This window comes from Sceloporus undulatus, unplaced genomic scaffold (assembly GCF_019175285.1).
Source record: "Sceloporus undulatus isolate JIND9_A2432 ecotype Alabama unplaced genomic scaffold, SceUnd_v1.1 scaffold_12, whole genome shotgun sequence".
In the NCBI taxonomy this organism is placed as follows: domain Eukaryota; kingdom Metazoa; phylum Chordata; class Lepidosauria; order Squamata; family Phrynosomatidae; genus Sceloporus; species Sceloporus undulatus.
Window position 1 is genome coordinate 5,292,472 of NW_024802934.1, and position 21,949 is coordinate 5,314,420.

A 21,949-nucleotide genomic window follows, 5' to 3' on the forward strand; every position below is an offset into this window, starting at 1 on the left:
TTGTTGGTTAGGATCAGATCTAAAATAGCTGACCCCCTTGTTGCCTCTTCCACCTTTTGGACAAGGAAATTGTCTTCGAAGCAAGTGAGGAATTTGCTAGACCTTGAGGATTTGGCTGAGTTTGAATTCCAGCAAATATCAGTATAGTTGAAGTCACCCATCACTACTACATCTCTCCTTTCTGAGTGTGTGGTCATCTGTTCTAGAAAGGCGTCATCCAATTCCTCAGTCTGACTGGGGAGTCTGTAGTAGACTCCCACAATAACATCCTTGTTGTTTCCTTTGCCTTTAATTTTTATCCAGATGCTCTCCACCTGGCTGCCAGTATTGATGTCCTGGATCTCTTCACTAGTGTAAATATCTCTGACATATAGTGCTATTCCTCCTGCTTTCTTGTTTGGCCTATTTCTCTTAAAATACATTCCAACTATGAGACTCATCCCACCATGTTTCAGTGATGCCTATTATATCATATTTGCTTTGTTGAACTAGGAGTTCGAGTTCATCTTGCTTATTTTCCATTCTCTGTGCATTAGTGTAGAGACATCGCAGACTATGGGTCCCCTTTACTTGCTGCCTGTGCAAGTTTTTTTGCCTTCCACTGTTGGGGCCTCGCAGTATTTGTCTTTGTTTCCTATATGTCTGCTTGACTATTTTCTCCAGCCTTTTTGCCTTCCTTAATATTGTCTCCCTCCCCCACGCAACGCAGTTTAAAGTCCTCCTGATCAAATTCTTGAGAGTGTTAGCAAAAACATTTCTTCCAACTGGTGTAAGATGCAACCCGTCTGTTGCCAGAAGTCCCTCCTCGTGGAACTGCAGCCCATGATGGAAGAATCCAAAATACACTCATTTTCCTCGTAGTTGTTTTAGCGTTGAAGGTGGTATGGTAGAGGGCACCACTGTCTCTGGAAGACAGGTTTTGCAAGGTTTCACAATGTTTAATTTAAGGTGACAAGTGGGAGATAAAAATTATTGTGCACGATAGACAATTATGACCATTTTATGAAATCTTCAGCTCTCTGAAATAAATTTGTTTCTGTCTCCAGTATAAATATCACTAGGACATACTGTTGGTTTGTAAAGAGTAATAAAATATTATTTATTGCGTCAATATTCCTGCCTGCCTCCAAGGATCTCAGAGGTGAATCTCTACACATCACATCTATCCAAATAACCTGCCCAAGGCTAACTAGTGAGCTCCATAGCTAAGCAAGGACAAACATCATTTCACAAGTAAAACTGAAGGTATATTCTATATGTAGTCATTTTACATCGATATTGTGTGAATGGTGTGTGTGAGAGCTCTCTTGGTACTTGTATCTGTCTATGTCTGTATTTCAATAAATGTTACATACATAGTGCCTAAAACCAAATTTGGTGTCTCTTTGTCTATGTCAGCCCTGCCGTGGATAAATTTACTGGGAGGGAGATTTCCACTACACGCTCTCAGGATAAACAGGTTGCCCTTAAAATCTGGGCATAACAAATATACTTCCAGGTAAATTACAGAAAAATACAAGTGCCTTCTCTATCACTGGCTAACTTTTTGAAAAATAGAAGGTTTGTTGTTTAGTTATTTAAAAGCCCTAAGAAAGAATCTTTAGCAATGGAATAAGGAGACATTCATGCAATAAAACTGTTGGAAGGTGGGTATGTAAGGCCAGGCTGGATTATCCAAAACACTGATATGACCAGAAATTTATATAAACAGAAGTTCTTTTTTTGTAGGGGTTTCCCTTATAATGGGAATTATTATTATTATTATCATTATTATGGGAATGGGAGCTAGCTAATAACTTCTGATGATCAGTTATTTGGGATCAGCATATCTGTGGTGACAGAAGTCTTACAGCATGATACAAGGCTCATCATGCAGCATATAACTAACATGTGCTTAGAAATACTGTCTTCTTGTGATCACTCAGCTATATGTTTCTGGTCAAAGCAGGGTAATAAAAAGAACACTTTGTAAGCCTTAAGAATATTTGTTCTTGTTGTGTGCCTTCAAAAAATTTCTGACTTATGGGTTTTCTTGGCAACATTTGCACAGGGAGGGTTTGCTTTTGCCTTACTCTGAGAGAGTGTGACTTGCTTAAGGTCACCCAGTGAGTTTCCATGACTAAGCAGGCATTAAAATCCTGGTCTCCAAAATCCTAGTCGAACCCTCAAACCTCTATAGCATGCTAGCTGTACTTTCTCTAAAATATTAGGCAAGCCACTATTCGCTGTCATCTACAAACCATTTAGAGATAAAGCTTAGATTGGATCCACCTTAGACTAATTTACGATCTGTATAGCAAAAATATTCTAACTGTTTTATGGATTGAGTGGAAAGTATTGTACAGCTCCATGTAAAGTACAATTATATCCTAAATTTCACTAAGTTCTCTGGACCCCTCTCCCAGGGAAATGTGCATTGCAGCCTAAAAAGACGTAACAGTATTATCACATCGTAAAAACAATATTCTACTGAGACAGGCCAGCGTTCTGCTTTTGCAACTTTGTTGTAGTATTCTTTGCAAAGGAAGACAAGGCAAGATCCATCTTTTGTGTCTTTCTGTCAACAGGTGAAGTTGTATTTTTGGTTTTAAGCTGATTTGATTGCTCAAGTAGTTTAAAATTTTAAAAAAGTGTATAAGAGCACAGCTTGTGGTGAGAAAATGTGATATAAGTTTAATAATAAATTCTGTTACACTTTCACAACCGAAGGAAATGTGGATACATAATCAGTTGTTAGTAGTACCAAACAAGGGTGTAATCCTGGCTGAGAAACAGACTATAAGGCGGCAAGCACATTTCTTTTTGACTTGATTATTTTTACATTTTTAGTCTAAAAGTAAAAATCTTTAATTATGGAATTATGAATGGAAAAGAAATTTGCATTCACAATTTTTTTTAATGAATTTGTCCAATTAATAGTCTGAAAGACTAATAAAGAAAATGTGTGCAGATCTTTAGGTTTCTCATCACTGGGAGGAAACTGTGATGGTCAGATTTATTTTAATGATACTTGTGTTGCAGTTCAAATTATACGAAAATAAATGTGCACAACCAGAAAAGTGTACCTTTGAAAAAATGCAGACTCACATGCTTTAGCCAATGGAGAAAACACATAAAAACACATGTATACATTTTAAAAATATGATTAAAATTTGTACATTAAAGAAAATTCATAACAAAATATTTTGTTTCCAGGCAAGAGGAAAGAACAAAGTCTTTCAATACAGAACAAGGTCTGAAACTCTGCCATCCCAGACAAAGGCATACCAGTAAGACAATGGCATACCAGAAGTCACCTGAAGAAAAATCAAACTACTGTGTTGTACTACAAGACTTTATATCTTTAGGCAAACAAGAATCCCATGAAGCTTTGAAACTCTGGTTCCTTTATTCACATAAGCAATTGAGTTTTCTTATCAAATATGAGAAAATGCCCTGCACCTGTAACATAAGCAATTGTGCGTAGCTGCAACAAAGATGAATTCTGACCCTGATTCACATGGTTTATGGTGCCACAAATTCATTCCTCCTTAGAAAAGACTGAAGCCCTACTGATGTAAGTGTTTATTCAGGTGTGAGAAATGTGTAAGCTGCCAGGTATATGCAACATGATAGAACCCCAAGTGTAACCCCCACAATCCACATGCCACCCACTGCAACCCTTTTTCAGCCTAAAAATGGCCAACAACATTCCCCGGAAAAAAAACCTTCATGAGGCAATACTGCACATTTAAATGCTATTCTTCCTCCACTATTCTGTTTTAGGCCACAAATAGCCGTTCACATCCATCTGGTTCTTTTAAAAGCAGGAGGATTGGGTGCCTGTTGAGGCTGGGGGAAGGCACAGTGGGGCATACAATTACAGTACATTCATCTAATGCAAAAATGGACAGATACTGAGGATCTGGTGGCCACACCTAGCCCTCGGTGTCTGTTCATCCCACTGTTCATTAAATGAAATTTTATGTTTGTTACATATAGAGATGTGAGGGGAAACTTGAAAAAGTTTAGGAGATACATTGTTTTTTCTTCTATTTGCATTAAACATTCCTCTTCTGAAGCTATACAAAAACATAATAAAATGTTGCCTTATTAACTATTAAATAGTGCTGCCATATGGCTCAGCTGGGTTTTGCCTAGATCCTGTCCACACCACCATCTGGCCAAGATTCCTAGGCTTTACTATTGTGGTAAGTATACAGTTCATAGAAAACCAAAAATAAAAATGCAACATGTTGAAGCTGCTGTTTTATTAGAAATAGACATCCTCCCATCTCTCATTATTATAGCCAAGTTTGGAAATCACTGCTGTAACTGACATGCAATGGACCAGTGATATTCACAAAGAGAAGAAAACACAAGTCACAATTTAACTGTTTGGTGACAGAACTGCCTTTTGAAGCGTTCCCTCTGCTCTACCAATGTGAATGTGAGAGCTGCTCAGAGAAATGAATGATTGAATTAAAGCTTTTGCCATACCTCTGTAGTATTCCCCCTTGGCAAAAATGGCAGCAACAACAACATGCAACTGAATCTAAACAGTGTCCCTCTGTTGGAAGGAAGGTTCTTGGGTCCAATTGAGGTTTCTGATAATGGAAATTAAGATAAATGAAAAGAGCTTCTGTTATAAACTTCCTGTGTTTTATTCACATGGTTTGTTTGTTGTTGTTTTTTATTTACATTTTGTTTTGCTGCTATTTTGTTGTGATGTACTTCATCTGCATCATTGGTAACTACCCTCAGCATCATTTAAGAAAATGACACAATTTATGAAAATGTGTGTGTGATTAAATAAATATAGTTTTATTTCCTCCATATTGCAAGTTTGGGAGAGAAAGTGCAGCTCAAAAACAGCAGCTTACAACAGCTCTGAGAAACAGTGCACTTTTGACATCCAAGGAAGGTTAAGGAAGGTCTAGATTTCTGTTCCCACCCCATCCCCAAACAACCCTTATGGTATACAAATGTAAGTCCACTCCAGTTATTTCCTATGTCCAAATCCAATGCTCAGTTGCACATGCACCAACCCTACTGATCTGCTAGAGAGAAGAGGCATTTTTAAATGTCTAAAACTTGCACTCTCTGAATAAATATTGCACAACTTGCATAATATGAATACTAGACCACGCAGAGTTATGAACCTAGCATTTACTTAGCATATACTGTACTTAGCATATGGTAAACCTACTATTAACACTAATACAGTGGGCTCCTTGTCTCCACTGGGTTTTGGTTCCAAGACCCTCCCATGGATACGAAAATCAGTGGATGCTCAAGTTCCACTAAATACAATGGCACAGTAAAAGTGTGTCCCTTGTAAATAAAATGGCAAAATCAAGGTTTACTTTTTGGAATTTTGGAATTCATGCATTTTAAAATATTTTCAAGCCGTGGATGCTTGAATTCGTGATTAAAAAAATCCATGGATATGGAGAGCTGATTGGCAATACAGTGGTTAGGTAATAAAGGTACGTTTTAAAAATCAGAAATGGACTTCTATATCCTTTAGACTAGTGGTTCTCGACCTTCCTAATACCGCAACCTTTTAATACAGATCCACATGTTGTGGTGACCTTCCAACCATAAAATTATTAATATAATAGTATAAAATATGTGTTTTCCGATGGTCTTAGGCAACTCCTGTGAAAGGGTCATTAACCCCCAAAGGGGCTGCAACCCACTGGTTGTGAACTGCTTTAGACCCACTTGTCTGTTTCAGGCAAAATGCATGCTTTCATACAGAGGCCTGATGTATTCTTTCCCAGCGAATCATTCCCTCCACATTTGGCTAGGTTTAAAATTAACTTTAAAATTCAGTTAACAGCCTAGTTCTCAGGCCCAGGCATTATGATAGGGTTACCTATTCGATGGGGGGGGGGGGCACATTTAGTGACTGCATATTCAAACCACTCTCATTTTAAATATCCCTACTATATAGGTCTAAATACCCTAAAGGTACTAGATTGTTTGATCCTGGAAGCTAAGTAGGGTCAGCCATTGTTAGCACTTTGACGAGACCGCCCACAAATATCAAGAAGGAAATGGCAAAACCATCTCTTAGTGTTCCTTGCCTAAGAAAGCCATATGAAATTCATTAAGTCACCATAAGTTGACAGGCACCTTAATGGCACGCATACACACAATGAGCTGTGACAAGTGCTACTAAAATATTGCTAACCTTCACTGTATTCAAATTATATTTTAAGTGGTTATTTAGTGATATTTAATAATACCAAAAATTGGTTACCTCAGCAATATTCCCACACAACCTTGAGTTTAGAGGCCAATCCCTTGTATCTGCTCTTCCACTACTCCATCATTGCAGGTTCCCACAATAAATAGGGTGGCAGCAGGAGACACTTCCAGGAAGACCAAAAAGAAGAGCTATGGATGACAAAATGGACAACAGATGGAGGGTCTTGAGAAGATGAGCGAGGAGACAAATATCTAAGTATTCACGAAAACAGGGAAGATACCCAGAACCATCTCACGCAACGCCTTCCTTGCCAAGAGCTGCTGACACTACCCTTCTCCTTTCCCCTTTCTGTCTTCCTCTGTGAGTCCCACTGATGCAGAGTGAAGACATTAAATTGTCAAGCTATCATCTTTTCCAACCCTAATGATAGAATATTCTTTACGCAGTGATTCAATTTCTCCTGTAGATTTGCAATAATTACAAAAGCTGCTAATTTCTGATATTCAGAGGTGGGGGGAGGGGACCTTGTAAGAAAAACCAGACATTTTAAAAATCTCCCTGGGCAGAAATTTTAGCTCTGAAAAAGAGAATACAGAAGGGAAAAGGAGGACATAGTAGTAACCTCACATTATGATAAAACCCACAAAAGACTAGACCATAACTAAAACTACACCATGGGGCACACTTGGCAACAGTTATTTTTGTATACCAGCATTACCAGATTTCAGGGTTTTGTTTTGTTTTTTAAAGATTAACAGAGCAATCTTATAAACATGTGCAGAACTACATGTGAGCTTAATAGAGCTTTGTTTGTTTTCAAACTGTTGAGGGCTGGGCTTTTAAATGCCATGCAATTCAGATGTCAAATTTTGTATATAATTTTTAATATATTTAATATTCTTAATATGTAATGTTTTAATTTTTTAATTTTATATGTACACCTTTTAATGATTTTGTTTTGTTTTTAATTTATACTGTTTTAAATTTCTTGGTAGCCACCTTGAGTACATGGATCAAGAGAAAGGCAAGATATAAATAAATATATTGACTTAATTTCTGATTTACAATGATCCTAATGTTTCTTTGCCTTTTACTGAGCCTGAGAGAGTGTAACTTGCCTAAGATCACCCTACAAATTTCTAAGCAGGGATTTGAACCCTGGTCTCCCAGTTTCCCGATTTAACATTCAAACCACTACACCACACTGGCTCTCCAATGGATCTTACAACCAGGGAAATGGGTGTAATATTACAGGGAGAAACATCAGTTATTATTTAAAACAGTAGTGGAAAATTGACAGCAAGACTGGGAGGCGACACTGCCACCTTTAAAGATTCTGGAAGGTCTCAGAGGGCTCACATGTTCAGCTCATCCATTTCATCCTCTTGAAATAGCCAATAGCATCTCCAAAACATTTGGGGATGTCACTGGCCATTCCTCGGCAACTGAGGACATTTTCTGGCCTTTACTCACTTTTTAAAACCTTCTATGGGTCTTCTTTTAAAATAGGGAGTGTGTGTCCAGTATATGCCTTTAAAATGTGACACTCTCCCCCAAAAAGGAAGGACAGTAAAGAGCATTCTTGGGCCAATATCCCTTGTACCTTACACCCAGAAACCACGGGAAAAAAGAAAAGATAGTCTGACAGAATACTAGACATGTAGTACCTACTTTTGTTTTTTATTAAACCTGATATCCAACAGACAGAACAACTGCAAAAAGGGGGACACAGAACTGAGGAAGGTGCCTCTGAGCCCAGGTTCAAACCAGGGCTTTGTTTTTATTACTAGCACTTCTGTTTACCAATATATTCTTCCATACAAATCTATTTTTGTCTCTGCTGCTTTCCTGCTTTGCTGATTTCAGAAGTTTTAGTTAGGAAGAAAACATCTTTCTTTTGTTATCACAATCATTCAACCACTGAGAGTCAGAGTTCTTTCCAGATATAATGAAATCACCTAGAAATTTACATTAGAGCTTGTTCTACCTTCTGCTTGTCTCTGTACTAGAATCCCCGTAAGAGGTGGTCTCTCTCTGACTATTGCTGACAGTATCAATAAATAGCTTAATGCTAAATAGTTTAATGCTAGGGACATGCCATCACAGGAAATGTTATAAGGAGGAATTCATAGGAACATGTTTTTCAGTAACAAGTAACTTCATTACACTCATATGTTGTGTTGCTGTTGTTTTGTGCCTTCAAGTAGTTTCTGACTTATGGTGAATCTAAGGAGTTTCCTTGGGCTGAGAGTGTGTGACTCACCCAAAGACACCCAGTGGGTTTCCATGGCAGAGCGGGAAATTGAACCTTGATCCTCCAGAGTCATAGTTCAATGCTCAAACCACAGCACCACGTTGGTTAGTGCATAAATCCATGTTTAGATCATGACAAAGAAGGGAAATTGCTAAACACCCTAAAAAAAATTGCTCTCTAGAACCACTGACCATAGTACTGACCAGAATGTAGGTACCAAAACACAATTGGGCACATCTCTCCAGAATGCTAAGTGGCAATCCCAAATCACTACAACAGAGGCTCAGCTAGTACATAGCTGACATCAGTTCCTTTTGTTAGTGGTGATGTAAGCTACTGGATATACCCATGTATAAGTTTAGAAATTTAGGTTAAAAAACTCACCCAAAAAAATTGAGTCGACTTATCCACAGGTCGATGTAAGTACTGTATTTTAAAACACACACACATATATGGTGAAAGGCAAGAGTTTAATCTGTCCTGGAAGCACTACTCTCTCATCCATCCAGCCTTTAGTATGTGTACCAAGTTCTTTGGCACTGTTTTCCTTTACTTTATCCTTTGCATCCTTTGTTACATGCCCCTAAATTTTACCTTCAACTTATCCACAGGTCATATCAAAACCCATAACCTGCCCTTGACTTATATATGAGGTTGACTTATAGTCGAGTATATGTGGTATATGACAATGCTGCTATAAAATCATTGTATTTCTTACTTCAGTTATGGTATAAAAGATATATAACATAAATTAAGATTTAGTTTTGAAATGTTAGTTAAAAAGTTATCAGAAAGCTCTGAATTTGCAGTAACACAGAAGGAAAAGAACTGCTAGGAATCCCCAGTGGAGAATTTTCAGTTATATTCTTTTCCAAAGGAAAGAGTCGTTGGCTAAGATATGCAAGGACAGAGAAGGCAAAGAGTAATAAATCACTGCATAAAAACTTAGAAAGTGAATTAGAGTACATTTTGATATCATTATTGGATAAGCTTGTTGCTTCCCTAGCCTCATCATTCTGGGATTATTAGTATTATTTTCTAAAGTATTGAGGGGGCTTTGCCAATTTGGGAATACAGACTCAAGAACTATACAATTAAAAAACCATTTCATTCAGGAAATAATTATATATATTATTTCTATTATAGTATAGTTGTTTACAAGCAAAAATGATCAAAATGAGGCTATTGTACTTCGGCCACATTACGAGCTGACATGACACATTCACAAGGTCACCATAAGTCAAAGTAGGCTCAATAGTAATTAATAACAAATAAAACAGACTTATTCTCTCTATACTGTATAATACTTGCTATGCTTCAACTTTATCAGAACATTTCATCTTAAGGCAATAATTTCACTTCATGTTTCGTACACTTGAATAAACATTAAACTTTGACCATCTTACTATTAAATTCATTGTTACTTGGAAAAAAACCCAATGCATTATGTTGATTTGTGAACCTTCTTCTTCTTCTTCTTCTTGGCTTTACTTCGCAAACGAAGATTCAGGAAGGACTCATCCGTGCTTTCTACAAGTGCGTTGATGACGTTGGATGTATCCTTCGAGCCTGTGCAATGGATTTTTCTGGTGGAGGGCAGCGTGCACAGAACTGGCCTCACCCTTTAAACCAGAGGTTCAACTGCTGAGGCCTTGACAAGCATGGACGGTGGCAGTGAGGTCCTCGGGTCGTAGGTTTGATTAAAGTTTCCTTCTCTTAGATGGTTGACCTTACAGGGTTAGACAAGCATCATCTGCCCAGGTTTGGGATTAGAGTTTTCCTTCTCCTAGGATGGTTGCCCTAAGGCTAGAGAGCGCATCCTGCCCTTTGGCGTTCTTGGTCAGACACTTCGGTTGTGACCTGTCTGGCGTGGGAGGCCCTGCTGGTGACTATTATACCACCGCCAGCATAACTCACAACTTCATTAGGGTATGCAAGCCTCTCCCCCACACAGTCAAAGCATGGATGGAGGGGAATAGGAGGCGAGAAGATGACAGTTAAGGAGGGAGGAGCCTCTTCCTTCAGGCTATCCCCGGTGGAGCTGGGCCTGCCTGATCACTCCCCATCAGGCCGGAAGATGACAGTTATGGAGAGAGGAGTCTCTTCCTTCAGGCTAGCCCTGGTGGAGCTGGGTCTGCCTGATCACTCCCTTTCAGGCCGGAAGATGTCAGATTTGTGAACCACTGGTTACTCAAAATGCTGTACAAAATTCTCACAAACCTTAGGGTTACTTTATGTACTGAGTCAAGAAATCTTGTGGGTCTGCCCCACCATGGTTTCAGTCCAGGACAAATTTCCTTTAATATTACCTATATCGTGTGTGTGTGTAAATAATACACACACACACACCTTTACTTAGCTACTTTTCTTTCCCTAGGTTCTTTCATATGGATAACATTTTTAGACTTCTTAGGTTCATGTTTCAAGATCTTCTATCACTTATTGGACACCTCTGAAGTGGAATCTCCTCTTCATTTATGCTGTTTATGATCCCTTCTTGTGTCACTGAGCTAGCACAGACATTTGGTATCAAGTCAGTCAGTCATCAATACTGACAGAAGATGAATACTGACAACTGAGTCTAGCTGTTCAGCGAGAGAGAGCCTGCCTTTGTTTGTCCTCAGTAATATGGGCAAGGGTAGAAGGCTTCAGAAGATGGCAACTGTTTTCAAGGCCTTTGACTATGCTGAAGTTTTCCAATGAAACACCAAATCTGTCCAAAATAAAACGTGAAGGCAGAATACTCTGTTCTTTTGGCTCTGATAGTGCTCAAAGATATCTATGTCAACTGTTTCTCCTAAACAGAGAAAACACTAGGACTGTACATCTATGGGTGAGACCTTAACTTTTCAAGAGAAGCAATTCTTGAACAAATACTTCAAATTCACAAGCCCTGACATGGATTAAATAAATGCAACCAGCAAAAAACCGGGGGGGGGGGGGGGCCTCCAATAACAACAACAGAACTAGGTTCTGTTAATAATTCTGATGAGTGAAAGAGAGTAGGAACCCAGGACAGAGAAGGCCTATGTACTGGAAAATCAAAGAAGAGAACGTACTGAGAAAATCTCGGACAGTCATGAAGACAGAGAAGGTGTTTGAATGCTGTTAACCGGCAGACAAAAGGAAAGTGAGGTGAAGTGGAGAAAAAAGGCACTGACATGCAGAGTTCCTGTTAGAAGGTGCATAACTCCACTTAGATAATAATTATGATTATTATATTTTATTTATAAAGCGCTGTAAATTTGCACAGCACTGTATATAGAATGGATAAAAATGATAAAACTAATAAAACCTGCCAGTGGTGTACAATCTAAAAAATAACAAATGCATATTAAGATAAGCAAACAACAGGTTAAAAACATCAAATAACAGACATCAGGTCAAATATCAGATGTCAAACAAAAACAGTCACACACTACCTGGAAATACTTCCCTGAATAATATAGTCTTTAAATGAGTTTTAAAACTGTTTAGAGAAGTGATGAGCCGCACTCATGGGGGAAGAAGGTTTCTCACTTGCTGCCCCATGAGTGAGAGGCAGCAAGTGAGAGAGGACGAATCCGGGATGGGGCAGTGGATATCCTAGGCTGGGACAGGATACTTTGACTATCAGAACAGAGGGAATGAGTACGAATGTAAAGCGAGAGAAATTCAGAGAGATAAGGAGGGGCCAGCCCATGCAGGGCTTTAAATGTCAACAACAAAAGCTTATACTGAATGCGGATGGGGAAGGGGAGCCAATGGAGAGGAGATAATAGAGGAGAAACATAGTCAAAGTGGCGAGTGGATGTAATAATACGTGCAGCTGAATGCTGGACAGAAATTAAAGGACGAAGGTGAGAGGGAGGAAGCCCTGTTAGAAGAAGATTACAATAATCTAGTTGCGAGACCACTAGGACATGGATCAGAATCTTGGCAGTAGAGGCCGAAAGAAATGGACAGATGAATTTTGGATAGATGACACTAGTTCAGCTCTACATTGCTCCAAATGTTCTTCACAGGTGAAGGAAGATCCCATATGTAGGAATGAGAGAGACACCATTAAAACAAACCATCTTGATTACCCAGAAGATAAAGGCTTAGTTTGCCAATGTTTCATTAGATTTAAATATTCTATCTGTCTGGAATTTCTTTTAAATTCTAGGAGCATAACTTTCAACTTTTGGGGAGGGGCAAGAGAAACTTGAAATTCATGTCATTTAAAAATATTAATATGGACATTATAAGTATAGTTACACACATGAAATTTCATAAATGTCAGAAGACAACTAGCATTACCTTAAATTGGGGAAAACTGAATGCATAATCAGAGACAAAGATTCAGGGATATTGGAATATTTAATTTGGCAGTAGTATATGAGAAAATTACTTCAGTACTACAATTTCAGGCTAAAAACAGGACAATATGATGTGGTTACCAAAAAAGTTAATGTGATTTTAACCAGCATTAAACACATCATCCTCTCCAGGTCACAAGAAGTAAAGTTTACACTTTATTCCTAATAATTAAACTGCATCTGGAATACTATGTTTCATTAAGCATCCCATTCTGAAGTATAAATTGAAACACACAGACATATATAAACATATATATTTAAACATATAAAATATTAACTGGAACAGGAGAAAGCAATGAAAATGGCAAGGAGTATGGAAAACATGTTCTATGAGAAAAAGGCTGGGAAGTATGTTTAGCCTGACAAAATGAGACTGAGGAAGAACATGACACCACTCTTCAAATTCCTGAAGGATGTCACACTGAAGAAGGCAGGATTAATCTAATGGGTTTAAATTTCAAGAGGATAGATTACAGTTGAACATCAGAATTTGATAATGGAACAAATTACCTGAGGAGAAATCACTCTCTCACTAACGATTTTTAAAGAGTCTTGACACCATCTATTGAAGCAGATTTAGGTGGATATTAACCTAGATAATTTAAACTAAGAGCCAGCATTGTGTAGCAGTTGGCCTAGCCCTCCAGGACGCCAGTATTTATATCCCTGCTAGATCAGGTGAATGCAATGGTCAAGAGTGCCTGCTATCAGCTCCGGCTGATACATCAGCTGCGCCCTTTCCTTGAACGGGGTGACCTTGAAACTGTAGTACATGCACTGGTAACCTCAAGACTTGATTTTTGCAATGCGCTCTACATGGGGCCTTGTGCCTAGTCCAGAAGCTTCAACTGGTACAGAATATGGCAGCCAGATTGATTACAAGAACAACTAGAAGTGACCATATTACACCTATATTGAAATCAGTCCACTGGCTGCCTATTCGTTCACGGGCACAGTACAAGGTGTTGGTCATTACCTTTAAAGCCCTCCATGGCAAGGGATCGCCTCCTTCCGTATAATCCGCCCCGCACCCTTAGATCCTCTGAGAGGAATTTGTTGCAATCCACAAAGACTAGATTGACGGCAACCTCCCAGAGGACTTTTTCTGCAATCGCTCCCACTTGATGGAATGGCCTGCCGGATGAGATCCATCAAATTGCCAACCTAGAGAGCTTCAAGAAAGCTGTCAAGACGGATCTCTTCCGGCAGGCCTTCCCGGAATAGAAGCCGGCCATGTAACGCTCCCCCCACAGACATATATAAGCAAAGACTCTGCCCACCGTTATTTTATTATTTTATTATCGTATTATTGTTTTTAGATTTTATCGTTTGTAATTTTAATGGATAGAATTGTTTAAGCCTTTTTAAGGGGGGAATTGTATATACAGTCGCACCTCGCCATACGCTGCCTTTTTATAGGCGGCTTTGAGCATAGGCGCTCAAAGCCGCCGGTGCGCGCGGGGCGGCGCGTCCCATTCAATTGAATGGGTGCGTGCGCCTGTTGTGCCCCCCGCGCGCGCCGCTACACACAAATCCCAATGGTTTCCAATGGGACTCGAGCATAGGCGGAATTCGCCTTATGCGGAGGGATCTGGAACGGATCCCCCGCGTAAGGCGAGGACCCACTGTATTGTATTTTTTAAAGGTTGTACGCTGCTTTGATTGTGGTAACAAAAAGTGGGATATTAATTAAAGTTTTATGATTTATTTATTTATCATGGAAACCCACTGGGTGACCATGGGGAAATCACACTCTTTCAGCCCCTGAGAAAGGCAAAGGCAAGCTCCCTCAAACAAATCTTACTAACAAAATTCTATGATAGGTTTGTTTTAGTATTGCCAGAAGTCAAAAATGACTTGAAGCCATACAACAATAAATTAGCCCAAAAATCTCCTCCAGCACTGTGATTCTACAAGAGCTGGTGTTTACAACATCTCCCAGTTACAGAATGCTAGTTATTAACAACACTGATAATATGAGAATGATGTATAGAATGTACTGTTAGCCCTCCATATCCACAGATTGTTAATCTACAGATTTAACCTTCCACACCTTGAAAATATTTTAAATATATATAATAAATTCCATAAAGCAAACCTTGATTTAGCCATTTTATATAAGGGCATTTATTCATACCATTTACTATGCCATTGTATTTATAATGGGACTAGAGCAATGATGGCAAACCTATGGCACGTGTGCCAGAGGTGGCACTCAGAGCTCTCTCTGTGGGCACGTGTGCCGTCGCCGCAGCACAGTTTGCCACAGTTTGTTACTAGAAAGCCAGAGGGACATGGCACTTTGCAATGAATAAGTGGGTTTTTGGTTGCAGTTTGGGCACTTGGCCTCTAAAAGGTTCACCATCACTGGACTAGAGTATCCATGGATTTTGTCTCCACAATTGACCTGGAACCAAACCCCAGCAGATACTAAGGGCCCACTGTACAAATGATTACTATTCTTTCTTTTGTAAACTACTGTATGTAGCCCTTCTATTCTTTGCCTATATCTATTAGGAATACTTACAAAAATATTGACATACGTAATACATTAAATGTATAAGGTACTTTAAATCATTATCTAGTTCATTTTATAATAATCATGATTGGCATGACAATCATCTTCTTATTTGAATTTCAAAGAGCTGCTGCTGAGAAATGATGGGCTATCCAAGTACACAACTACTGACCTATGTGAACTCATAATATAAATCCTATAAAGCCTAAATCTTTTCAGTAGTCCCAAATAGACTAAATCCACTGAATCAATTGCTGAATGATAATTCAATAATTCTGTACATCCCATCAATAGCACTAATTTAGTTGGTACAACCAACAGGATTCAAATCTACACATGTAATAATAAATAATAAAGTTTTTATTTTTATCCCGCTCCTTCCCAAGATCAGGGCGGCTTACAACATATATTTAAAACAGAGTAAATACAATAAAAACATAGAACAGCTAAATACAATAAAAGAACAAGCTAAAAGCCCCATTAGCCCAACCTCTTGGCCACGGAAGAGGAGGGAGGCCCACAGAATTTTATTCGGGGAATGCATGTTGGAACAGAAAGGTTTTTAAATCCTTTCTGAATTGGGTCAGGGAGGTTGATGAGCGGAGCTCAGTGGGCAGCGTCTTCCAAAGGGCCGGGGCGGCGATGGAGAATGTCCTCTTCATAGTGGAGGAAAGCCTGGCCCCAGGCACCTTCAGTAATTGCTGCCCAGATGTTCTGAGGGTGCGGGACAGAATATACGGGGAGAGGCGGTCCTTCAGGAATCCTGGGCCCAAGCCATTTAGGGCTTTATAGGTAATCACCAACGCCTTATATTGAGCCCGGAAGCGGATGGGCAGCCAATGGAGATCTTTCAGCACAGGTGTTATATGGCTGGCCCTGGAAACACCAGTGACCAGCCTGGCTGCCATGTTCTGCACCATTTGAAGCTTCCGGGTTTGGTATAAGGGTTGCCCCATGTAGAGTACGTTGCAGAAATCCAGTCTCGAGGTTACCAGAGCATGTACAACAGTTTCTAGGTCCCTCTGGGCCAGGTATGGACGCAGCTGGCAAATAAGCCGAAGCTGATGACAGGTGCTCTTGACCGTCGCATTCACCTGAGCAGTCAAGTGAAGCGACGAATCAAGAAGCACCCCCAGACTGTACCTTGATAAATATGTGGTGTGGGTATCTCCACATATCATCTTTCCTGTATTCACCCATATATGAGGTTCCCTAGTAACTCAGCAAACAATGCTTTCCTGAGTGAGGTTCCTCTCATGTAATTTCCTTATAAAAGCCTTTTTACTTTCTTAAGCTTTTACATTTTATTTGACATATTGTATCTTGATTGGGTTCTTGTTTTATGGTGCTCCTAGTGATTTTAATAAATGTATATTCTGTTTTAATATTATGCTTTTGATGTGTTTTGAAACTGAATAAACTAATACTGAAGGATACTGCATAAATCCTTAAAATACAGTTGCTTGATGGATTGAGATCTTCTAAGTCACTGAAAGCCTTGAAAATATTTGATGGAAGAGACAACATCCCTCAGAGAGTAAGTCAGTTCACATTCTTTAAATACCAAGTATACTCACTTCCTTGCCTTTGAAAATGTAATTGCTGTTATTCATTATGTCCCATCTTTGGTGACCACTTCTCTCATAAAGCACCACTGCTGTAATATGCACAATAAAGTTGTGTTTCCACCAGATCAACATAACAAACATACTGGACATTGTGGAACTGTGATGTCTATTATACAGAACCCTCTTAAACTATCTTCTGGCACCATAAAAAGGATTCATTATGTTCTCAGAGGAAGCAATGGTCTGAAATAGAGGAGAAACACTTTCAATTAAGATAGACGGAGAAAATGTGATCCTTGGTTTGAAAGCATTTCCCCACAAGGACATTTCTGCCCTTACCATGGTTTCCAAGTCTTCTTACTCCTGGTTTTTGTTTTGTCTTTCAAATACCAATGCCACTCATAAAGTCCCGGGGGGGGGGGGGTGTGAGGCATTTCATTCACCCCTTTTGTGGGGGAGGGGGTTCACCTTTTTTATGGCCTGGACAACGTATCTTTTCACCAACACCAACACCCCCCCCCCCAAGGAGTTGGGGTTGAAGTGAAGTTTGTGTTCCTTCCTCCAAATTCCTGCAGCGGGCCACTATGGCTCCTCTGCCAGTTGCCTACCCCTGAAATACATGATGCCCCTTAACATAAGGAGTATATGACAAAAGAATGAACAGTAAGCTTGCCAGGGTAATTTTCAACATGCTCATTTGTCATCCTGTAAAACAGGAGACAGAGGAGGGCCAATGCAATGCAACAATTTAAATTATCACCTAAAGATACACCCATGTGGACTTTGGCTTAAATTGAATTGTTAACAAAAACAGGATCAAATCACTGAGAACTTGGTAACTTTATGGTTATTTAAGTTCTACTGATTCAATGATATTACTCTAGTTGGAATATAGGCTTTGTGTTTCACATATGTTCTAGTAACAAAGCCCCCAAAACAACTTTACATGGTGATTTCTACAGATAATGTTAGCTTTAGCAGTGATCAATGCCTATGGAAACTTAAATGGTAGAGCAAGTCACTATTTGGCACTACAAAGAATACCTTTAATAAAATATAACAGTTAATATTGATTTAATCTAAAGTGCCTTTTTTTAAAAATTGTGTATAATTCTTCCACAGCCATTCTCTTTGTAGTTCAGCAAATTTTGTGTAATTTTTACCATACCATACTTTATAAAGCAATAAATGAAGAAAATCAATGAAATTCAAAACAGATATAGGTAAGATTTGTCTACTTACAGAAAGAATGGATCATTTGAAGAAATTTATAAAGCAGCAGGCAAATGAACAGAATTATTTTTATACACAATGTATTGTGATGGGTAAAAACAAAATTGAGATCTAAAAAAAATATACCAATTCCTGGAATATACCAATAGATGTTGGATATTACACACTGCAGAGAGACTGTAGGCTCACTTTCAAGGCATCCCCAAACACTTGACTGCTGATTGCAAGAAGCTAGAAATGAACAACAATGCATGAGTCATTTCCTAACTGCCCTGGTTTCGTTCTCTGGAGCATTCAATACCTGCTGCTGTTCTGGACAGGATATCAGACTGGATAAACCACTAGTGTCATCAAATATGGCAGTTCATTAGTTTCTTGCAGAAATATGAATTAAGTATATAACTATTCTTTCAAGTATTTAAATGTGGTATTTAACCAAAGGAAATCAGCAGGTATCAATTTACATAGAACTTACATATGCTCATACAGCAGCTTCATTTCAAAACATACTTTTGACTTAAAGAGACTTTATATGAGAAAGTATTACTTTATTTTCAATTCCTCCAGGCTGGAATAAACTTGAGAAACCAAGGAAATCTTTCCTAAACTGCTGTTTCTACTGGAGATACAAGTTGCCTTCCCAGGCATTCCAATGAATATAGGATAGTGACACCACCAAAACCAATATACACATATTCATATACTGTGCCCCCCTCGATCCAATGAAAGACTGTCCCAACAGAACTAACAATCCCATCTCTACCCTATCGTTTGCTTACTAATGACTACATCCACACTGCAGAAATAATCTGGTCCATTGTCAATAGTTCTCTACCCCACCTCTGGCAGGTGCTATTAGTCATTTCACCATTTTCAGGGTATTCAGCCCCCACCGCACAAGCCTTTCATCAAAATGGGACATGACTGAATTGGGAATCTTACTGATTTGAAATTGGACTATGCTAAAAGGAAAGCAAGAGACCAGATTATGTGGCGCACTGCCAATTCACATCCCCATCTTGCACATTTTCCTTACCTATGGTTTAGCTGCAAATACAGTTGCCCCTCAGTTTTCGCAGACTTGGAATGGGCGTCCCTTGCCCATTTATGAGCAGCAGACGGAAGAGGACAAAATGGGGTACGCACCACCATTCAAACCAATGGGGCAATTTTTCGTTTCTGTGGGTCTGGAATGGATCCCTCATAAAAACAGTAGGGGGGGGGGAGAGTGACTGTAGTATTCTTTAGGACAAAAGTTTAGATTTTTCAAATCTATGATAATTTGGAACATACAGTGGGCCCTTAATATCCACTGGGGGTTGGTTCCTGAACCCCCCATGGATACCAAGATCCATGGATGTTCAAGTACTCTGCCCTGAGAACTTTAAGTAAATACTAAAATTAGGGTTGCCAGAAGTCAGGATCTCCAAACCGGGACAAATTTAGGACAAGATTTTCAAATGGAGGACACACGAAAAAATTGCTGCTTTTTAAAAAAATGTTAATAGAAAGTCATGTTTCTTAGGCATGATCAAAATGGAGGACATTTTGGCATTATTCCTAGACAGATGGCAGAAATGTACTTCCCTTTCTGGCCAAACCTCCCCCCTCCATTCCAAAACACACACGACACACATTTGGGCATTTAACATGGCTTTATTTAACATGGCCTCTTGCCATACAGTGTCATGTATGGTTTGAGCACTGAACCATGACTATGGAGATCAGGGTTTGAATGAAAACTGAGTATGAAATCCAGAGGGTGACCTTGACCAGGTCACACTGTCTCAGCCTCACAGAAAGATCACACAGCCATCAAGTTATACAAACACACCACAGCCATCATCCACACACACAGATTTCTCCCCAATACACCTCTTGCAGCAGCTCTGCTCTAGTCTAGACTCACACAGCTAAGTCTTTGAATATTAATAATAATAATAACAATAATAATCATGGAAGGTCCCTTTGCAAAGTGACATCACACAGCTAGGTCTTTGGGTGCTAATAACAATAATATTGCCCTCGCTTGCTTCCCCTTGCCCCCGCTTGCCCTCCCTTACCCCCGCTTGCCCGCTGCTGCCCTCCCACCACCTCAGAAGTTCCTCGCCGGCCCGCAGGGAGCAAACAGAGGAGAGCTCCTCCTCTTTAAGCTGGGCGGCCAATGGGGGCAGAGAGCTGGAACAGCCCCACCCCCTGCCAGGAGTCACAGACTCCTGAAGTAGGGGGCGGGCTGTTCCGCTATTGGCCAGCCTGCCAGAGGAGCTCCAGCCTCTAACTGAGCGAATCTCTGGGGGCTTGCTTGGTGCTGGTGGTAGTGGCGGTGGCCGCCGCCACAAGAGCAACCAAATGAGCAGCCACATTGGTGGCGGAGGCAGCAGCCGCAAGAGCAGCCGAAGGAGCAGCCACATTGGTGGCCGTGGGTAAGAGCAGCCAAAGGCGCCGCCACTGCGGCGCCCTAACAAAACCCGGGGACGCCCAGAACCGTGGCGGGACCATGCAGAATGGTCCAAAAGCGGGAAAGTCCCCCCCTGCCGGGATATGGCAACCCTAACTAAAGTATAAATAAATTTTAATGAAGTATTTAAAATAAGGATAAAATCCACAGTCTTTATTAGCTCCAATCACTAACAAACAAAAAACTTTCTCAGAGCCTCACTCTACAAAGATGTTGGGGTGATGGTTTTGTTGGTGTTAAGGATAGTTCAGTATTATAACTTTCACTTTAATGGCCTACGTGAATAAATTAATCGTTGAAACAGAGGGTGATTGTTTAAAGAGATAATTTTGCAACAGTCAAAAGTACAATATTGAGGGGATTTTTTTTTTTTTACCAAACATTGCTGTTACAGACACCCCTCCTTTCTTGTGGACTTGAGCTCCGCAGTGCTGGATATTAATGGAGGGGTGACGTCTGTTCTTGTCAAAGGGGTGCACACTGCCCTATTCAAGCCTATGGCTTGAATATTGGCGAGTATCCACAAAAATGAAGGGCCGACTGTATTTTGTTTCATCCTGTGCATAATACATTTTTCAGGAAAATAAGGGCTCTGATGCCCACACTATCTATGTCAGGGGTAGGCAACCTGCGGCCAGGCGAGGCCTTGGGACCAGCCCCAGCCCGGTCCTGCCGCCGATTGCCGCCGGGGCCTTTGGCCTCTCGCGCGCAGGGGCAAGGGGGCAATTGTCTATAGACGCCTCAGAAACATGCATTTATATTAACATTTTTTTAAAAATCAGCAAATTTTTTTGCATGTCCTCCACTTTTTAAAAAAAGTGTCCACCATTTGAAAATGTTGATCTACATTTGTCCCGGTTTATTTATTTATTTAAATTTTTAAAAAAATATTTAATTATTTATTTTTTTGCTTCGGCCCCCCAGTTGTCTGACGGACAACAACCTGGCCCCCAGCTCAAAACGGTTGCCTACTCCTAATCTATGTGTATAGGTAAATTATAAGATTATCAATGCAATCTTGTGCATCTCTATTTATAAATAAATTCTGCTGTTTCCAATTACATTTCCTCCCTAGTAAATGTGGCTAGGTTTGTAATCTAATTAATTTCAGAGTCCATACTCTACATTTAAAGGGTTATGGGCACCTCCACCACTTGAAATTTGTCAAATGACAATAATCAAAACTGTAGGGAAGACAATCATTCTATGACTGTAGTCTATGATCATGCACACCATAAGCAAGACTGATTATAGGGTATCAAATCAAATAATATTGTAGAACAATGAATAAGTTCAGCAAGATAAAATGTGTCCTTCAGGGAACACGATCAGTAAAAGTAAAGATCAAGATTCTTTCCTAAGTCATCAACAACGCAAATCAG

The 21,949-nt window shown here is 39.7% G+C and overlaps 1 protein-coding gene across 7 annotated transcripts in view; it reads right to left on the minus strand.

Annotated features, from left to right (window-relative positions):
• Window positions 1–21,949, minus strand: part of LOC121917206 (HMG box transcription factor BBX-like) — a 184,931-nt gene that overhangs the window by 144,241 nt on the left and 18,741 nt on the right. For 3 of the 7 annotated variants that reach the window (XM_042442960.1, XM_042442962.1, XM_042442959.1), the window contains exon 3: window positions 6,248–6,384. The exons of the other annotated variants lie outside the window; for them this stretch is intronic. The gene's annotated coding sequence lies outside the window, so the exon portion shown is untranslated. The remainder of the gene's footprint in view (window positions 1–6,247; window positions 6,385–21,949) is intronic. 7 annotated transcript variants of the gene reach the window in all.